Source organism: Aquila chrysaetos, chromosome 23, assembly GCF_900496995.4.
Source record: "Aquila chrysaetos chrysaetos chromosome 23, bAquChr1.4, whole genome shotgun sequence".
Lineage (NCBI taxonomy): Eukaryota > Metazoa > Chordata > Aves > Accipitriformes > Accipitridae > Aquila > Aquila chrysaetos.
The window spans coordinates 752,232-758,156 of record NC_044026.1 but is presented as its reverse complement, the minus strand read 5'-3'; the positions used below and the strand labels follow the sequence as shown (position 1 = coordinate 758,156).

General features: G+C 41.4%; 1 long non-coding RNA gene across 1 annotated transcript; it reads right to left on the bottom strand.

Annotated features, from left to right (window-relative positions):
• Window positions 1-362: 362 nt before the first annotated feature.
• Window positions 363-5,589, bottom strand: LOC115334516. Its single transcript, XR_003921136.1, has 2 exons — window positions 2,700-5,589; window positions 363-2,199 (listed from the first exon to the last, which is right to left on the bottom strand). It is a non-coding gene; the product is annotated as an uncharacterized LOC115334516 (long non-coding RNA).
• Between the last annotated feature and the right edge of the window lie 336 nt (window positions 5,590-5,925).

Below are 5,925 nucleotides of genomic sequence, written 5' to 3'. Positions count from 1 at the left end.
GAAATTCACTGAAATAATAAAGCTTATTCGGCTAACACAGCCAGTTGGTGTACCCCTGCCATGCAGCCTGGACAGATCACAGCATTGGCAAAAACATTTTTCTGGCAGCAATCCTTTCAGGAAAAAAGGCTTTCTTTTGTTATTTTTTAGGGGTCGGGGCTGTTTAACACAGAATAAAAGCCTGGTTTTGAAATACAAGCATGAGTTACAGGGTGAGGTGATTTTGAAATTATTTTTAATTATTTAATAATTAATCAAAAATAGGATTTCTTCCTGTATACCCTGCTGCTCTTGTGTCTTCAGCCCATCCCAGCTACAACACTGCTACCACTGTTTCCGTAACCAAGTAGGAGAAGAGCATGTACTGTTCCGTGCGTTTATTTCAAGCCTGACACTGTGCAGGCAGGGCAGGAGAAGAGGGCTCTCACCCCCTTCACCCACACCTCGGCCAGTCGTTCTGCCCGGTGGGGGCCCGCTCTCACCCCGCAGCCCCCGAGGGGGGCTCCTGCTGAGCAAGAGGACCTGGGACCAACTCCCGCTGCTGAAACTGAGAGGTTTATGCCCGCACCGCTCAGGCACAGCGGGCACGGGCAGGATGGGGTCCGTGCCGTGCCGCACGTCGTCCTGTGATCTCTGGGATGCCCTGGAGGTCCAGGACACAACTACCCCTCTTCACGTGGGAATTTCTTTTAGGGAAAGAAGGGCCAGCAGTGTCGGTGATCAGGGGTCTGATGCTCAAGTCCGGTTTAGGAGCCCCTTTATTTAACTTGTGGATGGCCCCTTTCTGTCCCCAGTACTGCACACACCCGGCACTCCACCTAGGCATGGCCTGACTGAGCTTGTTCGCATCGGCGCGGGGCCGGGACGTGGCTTGGATTTAGCTCTTTATGTCCCAGGATGCCTGACGCACCTAGCAGTGCGCAGCCCCCAACGCCACGGACCTCCCAGCCGGGAGGGGAAATAGAGGAATTGCATTCAGACAGGGAAGGAGTCAACGCTGAACAGTGAAAAAGGCCCGAATCTGCTTGGTTGCAAATGTTGGAAAGTGTGTCATGAATATGGCAGAGAACTTCAAAGGGAGGCATTTGGGCCCCTGTTTTTTCTTCATTTTTCTGGGTATCCATCTTAAAACACCTAGAGACTACGCAGCTGAATGCTAAGCACCAATAATCGCAGCACAAGTGAACAGGAACTGTACTTTGACCTTATGAAGGCCTAAAATTGCTAAGCACTCTGAAAAATCCAGCTGGAAAGCATGTTACGTGGAGGAAACAGTACTAGAGGACCGTTTTTACTTTTTTTCAGCATCTTCACTCACAACATGTAAGCGGAAGTTAATAATATCACCAGGGTGTCGGGAAGATAAATTCATTAATATTTGCAGAGAAATAGAGTACTACAATGAGAGCAGCATGGAAAAGCCCATGAGAAAATGACGGATTCTCTATTCAGTGCAGCATTCAGATGGTGTGCAGTAAATAATGGATGGGGGACACGTTAAGAGATGAGTCTAAAAAGAAATATTGAACAACTACGCACTCACTGAGCTCTGTTCATCCTTTCCTGATCCTGCTATCTGCACCTCCCATCAAGTATGTAAAAGGAAAATAAATGCTGTCTTGACTTTGGAGCAGCTGCGTAGCCTTAATCTCACCTAATTTTAGCCTATAAAATAAGATGCCTAGTCTGTGCTTCCCCCGTAGTCAGCGAGAAGAGATAGGTACCTTAGGAAGCAATTCATCACACTGCCTCTGACACCCGTGGCAGGATGGGGTGATCACCGTCTGGTGGTGTCTGTCTCTTCTCCTGGACACACACTGAGGGAGTGCAGAGAAACAATTTGGCTTAGTCCTCCAGCGTTGAGATGACTTCAGTGTTTAGATTAATCCCGCCCTAAATCTCAATCTGAACGGCACAGTGTGCCATCCCAAAACAAGTAAATCATTTTAACTGCCTTGTTTTCCTTCTAGTCTTCTGTGAATCATGATCTGTTTTGCACTGTAAAGGTGCTGAAATTTGCATCAGACTGTCACTGACAAGATGCTTCAAAGCTGCCATTCGTGGGGCAGCTGGAGAGTGATGGAGTGACACCTGATCAGATGTGGAACAGCTGCTTCTGGTGACTGGTACCGACTGGAGAAGGATCCCTCCGTTTCTCTATGTCACTGGATGTAGAAGGTTCCTTCATAGCACATGCGACTGTTCGAGAAAAGTACGTGATTTAGAAAGAGGTTGTTTTGCATCAGGAAACAAGCATCCTTTCTTATCCTGGGCAAATTATTTTAATCATTCATATCACAAATCTGACCTTTGTATTAAGCCAGGATGAGAAATCAGATATATTGCACAAACCTGTTAGCAAATAATGCAGAACCAGTGAAGAAATTTTATTTTGTGGTTGAACATGTATTTAATTTTAAATCCAAGATAAAGGGGAGAAATAAAAGCTCAAAGTAAACAAAGTCGATTGCATTTGGATGGAGGGGGGGAGATTCTTCTGGGCATGAATTTTTTAAAATTAATTTATTGTCTTTTTGTTATTAAAACGGAGCTGTGAGAGCTTATCTCTGTATTATGAGGACCAGTCCCTGATGAGCTTCTGAGGACTGGGCTTCTAGCTTTGAAATGACAAGTAACTAGCCTGGATTTAAATATTTTTTGGTTTTCATGACACCATTTCTGAGCTCAAATCCACTCACATTATATTTGCCATTTGTTCTTTTCTTTTTCCTGGATTGCTATTACAAGGCATCTTTTGTGAATGAAGATCATGTCCATGTTTTTTGATGGTTAAATTTGAAAACTTACTTTGAAAGGACATTTCAGATTCTGTAGGAAAACACAGAATAAAGAGGTTAATTAACAGAATGCTCAACAATCAATCATCTTCAATTAAAATTTGGCTATAGTTAATGCAGTCACAAGTCTGTGTCAGTCTCTGCGCTCCAGGGACAAGTCAAATACATAATGCAAATCCACCCTACTTCTCTTCATAACATTAATATTCATTCTATAAAATTTTCATGGTAGGTGAAGTTCTGCATTTTATTTTCTAACACCAACTCAAGATAGCAGTTTTATGCTGGTCCTTTCATTTGTCTTCTTCATTCACTAAGCTCTTAGGTTTCTTGTATCCCTGATCAGGCAAATACTTTGCCACCTGCTTACACTAAGCAGGTCTGCTGCATCCTAGAATCAGTGCTGAAAACAAACCAGTAAATAAGAGAGCTGACCAAAGGAGACACTATCAAAGGTAACTCCTTGGTGCTCAACGCTCACTACGCCTTTAGAAGCCACCTTCATAAAAGGCAAGGTGGCTTCCAACTGTCACCTCTGGTATCTCCAAGAGTAGATATGGAACTGCCAAAGATGTAAATTCCCTACTTTTAGCTCTTGCTAAGTCACTGCTGGTTTTTACAGCTCTGCGGTGACCTGCAGGAAGTGATCTTTTGTAGACTGGATAACCAGTGCTGCATTTCAGTGGACTGATTTTTAAAAGTTGCCACTTGTGTTCAAAAAGCTTTATTGGAGGTTAGTGTTCAGCGATGTTAGAACTGACTACATGAATACACCTCATTCGCTTCAGTAAAAAACTAGCTTAAATTAGTTTAAGTGGCTTTGCACTGTAGTGGATGAAGAATACTCCCGTGGTTTGTTCTGCCATGGAAGCGATATCTCATAGAGAAGTGATGCTAAGCAACTAGAAAGTGAAAAAATCTTAAGTCCACGTGTTCTGCAGTGAACATCTCTCCGTGTCCCAGTGGGCCCAACCACATCAGACAGTCTGCTGAGAACACTTTCTAAATGCTGGAATTTGCTTTATATCTTTCTGACTGTCTGTGAGGCGTGTCCTGCCCATTCAATGTCCAAAACATGGAATGGAACTCTCTATATTCTCATCTATTCACAGGTTTGCAAAAATGAAGTCAAAGGCTTCTGTACAATCCTTCCCACAGCCATTATCTACCTCTATTTACCTTGCTTTGCTAATTTATTAAATTACTAAGTCAATCCCATATGCACAGTGCAAACTTCAGCCTATAAACAGACAACTTCTGGGTTTCACTGTGCTAGAGCCGGTAGGGCCCTGACTTACCACCTCTGTAACACTGCCTGCAGAAGGACTTGCGTGAGTGCTCTTTAACTGCTGTCAGTCAGTCCGGGCAGTGCAACCCCCCCGAGCTACTTCTATGATGAACTATGAAATAATGAGCTGAGGAGGGACCACCTCTGGCCAGAACAGCTGCCTGAACAACCATCTGCGGCTGCAGGGCAGTTTAACGTGGAATGGTTGCAAGAAACTGAAGAGCTCTCAAATGTTGGTACCTGATGATACCAGTTAGGATTCAAGGCGTTTTCAGTGCCTGGTAGCATCCAGGAAGGTTAATGGTCAGTCGCTCCACTTGTCATCAATAAGCAAGCAAATTGATTGCTACTTGCAAACATGAGGCAAAGCCTGGAGCTATATAATGTTTGGGGTTTTTTTGAACTTGCTTTTCTTAAATGTGGTTTTGGTCAGTTCATTTTTTATTTCAGCTTTTGAGAGTATACCAATGAACTAAATGACTAACTATTAGACTTTGGGAGTACATTAGATTAGATTAATTTTAATAACACTATAGTTACTCGTCAGTCCTATGTTACCTAATACTCCCTTTCTGAAAGGTTGTTTTGAAAATCAGATATTTACTGGCAAGGTCTGGATTGAAGAGAAATGTTGTCTTATGCAGCTAACTGTAACTGAAATTCATGATGCAGCAGCTATAAATCAAAACTAAGTAAACAATTTTGTTTAGTGCGTAGACATTTTTCTCCATGCTTCAGGGCCTTAATACTGATTTCTTTTATGCTGACCTTTGCTCTTGTCAATTGACTCTTCTGTCACTATCTGCCAGTTTTCCGTAACCGTTCATGCCACATATACTGTCCTTTCTGCTATATTTTCCAGCTATTCCACAGTGTTTTTCTTTCTCCTCCTCAACTCTCCTTCTCTGAAAGCCTTGAGGAAACATCTGAATAAAACTCCAAGCTAAGAATAAGTTAACTGCACCTTTTTCTTTTTGTCTCCTGAAAAGACTTAGAATTTCTATCATGTGTTCATTTAACTTGCTTCCTCTGCATTTCTTCCCCCTGCTTTTTGTTTTCCTGTTTCAAACTAGTCCATGTTAAGCTACATTACTTTTTACTTAATGAGCTAAAATGCTGGGACAGTTATGTTGAAGACTTTAAGAAATCTGCACTGAATTTTGTGCATAGGTGAATTATGTTTTTTGAGTGAAAACCAGGAGAAAGACAGCAGCCTTATTTAATTTGATAGGGATCTCTCCTGAAACAGTCAGAAAATGTTCCAGTTCTCATCATCCTCCCAAACAGAACTATGTGAAGTACCTTTTTATTTTCCTGTGTTGAGCCAAAGTATCTTCTGAGTTGCCAAACACGAGAATCAGCGTACAACTAATATTATTCCAAAGTAGATTGCTGAGTGACATTTTGAATTATGCATTCCTACTATTGTGCCTAACCCCCTTCCAGTCTCTAATTGTGGGTCCCTTTTTGTGCATGTTAAGTAGTTTTTTCGTCTTGACTGAATTCTAATTTTATCTGAACCTTTGCAAGTATGTATGCTAATTATATAAAAAAATCATTTTGCATTCATTTTGAAACTAGAACATGTTTTTGACAAAATGTTTCCATTTCATAAATGTGAAATTGCAACTACTCCTAGCTTTGTCACTTAGATTTTTTTAATGTTCTATTTTTTAATATATTTGAGATACACATTATCACTTGTTTTTGGTAGTTTATAGTAGCATTCTTGTTACTAAGACAGAAATAACCTAAATAATATACGTATATATTTCTAATACAAGTTACAGAATAAAATACAAGACAAAATGAATGTAAGTTTTTTATTCTAGGGTAATT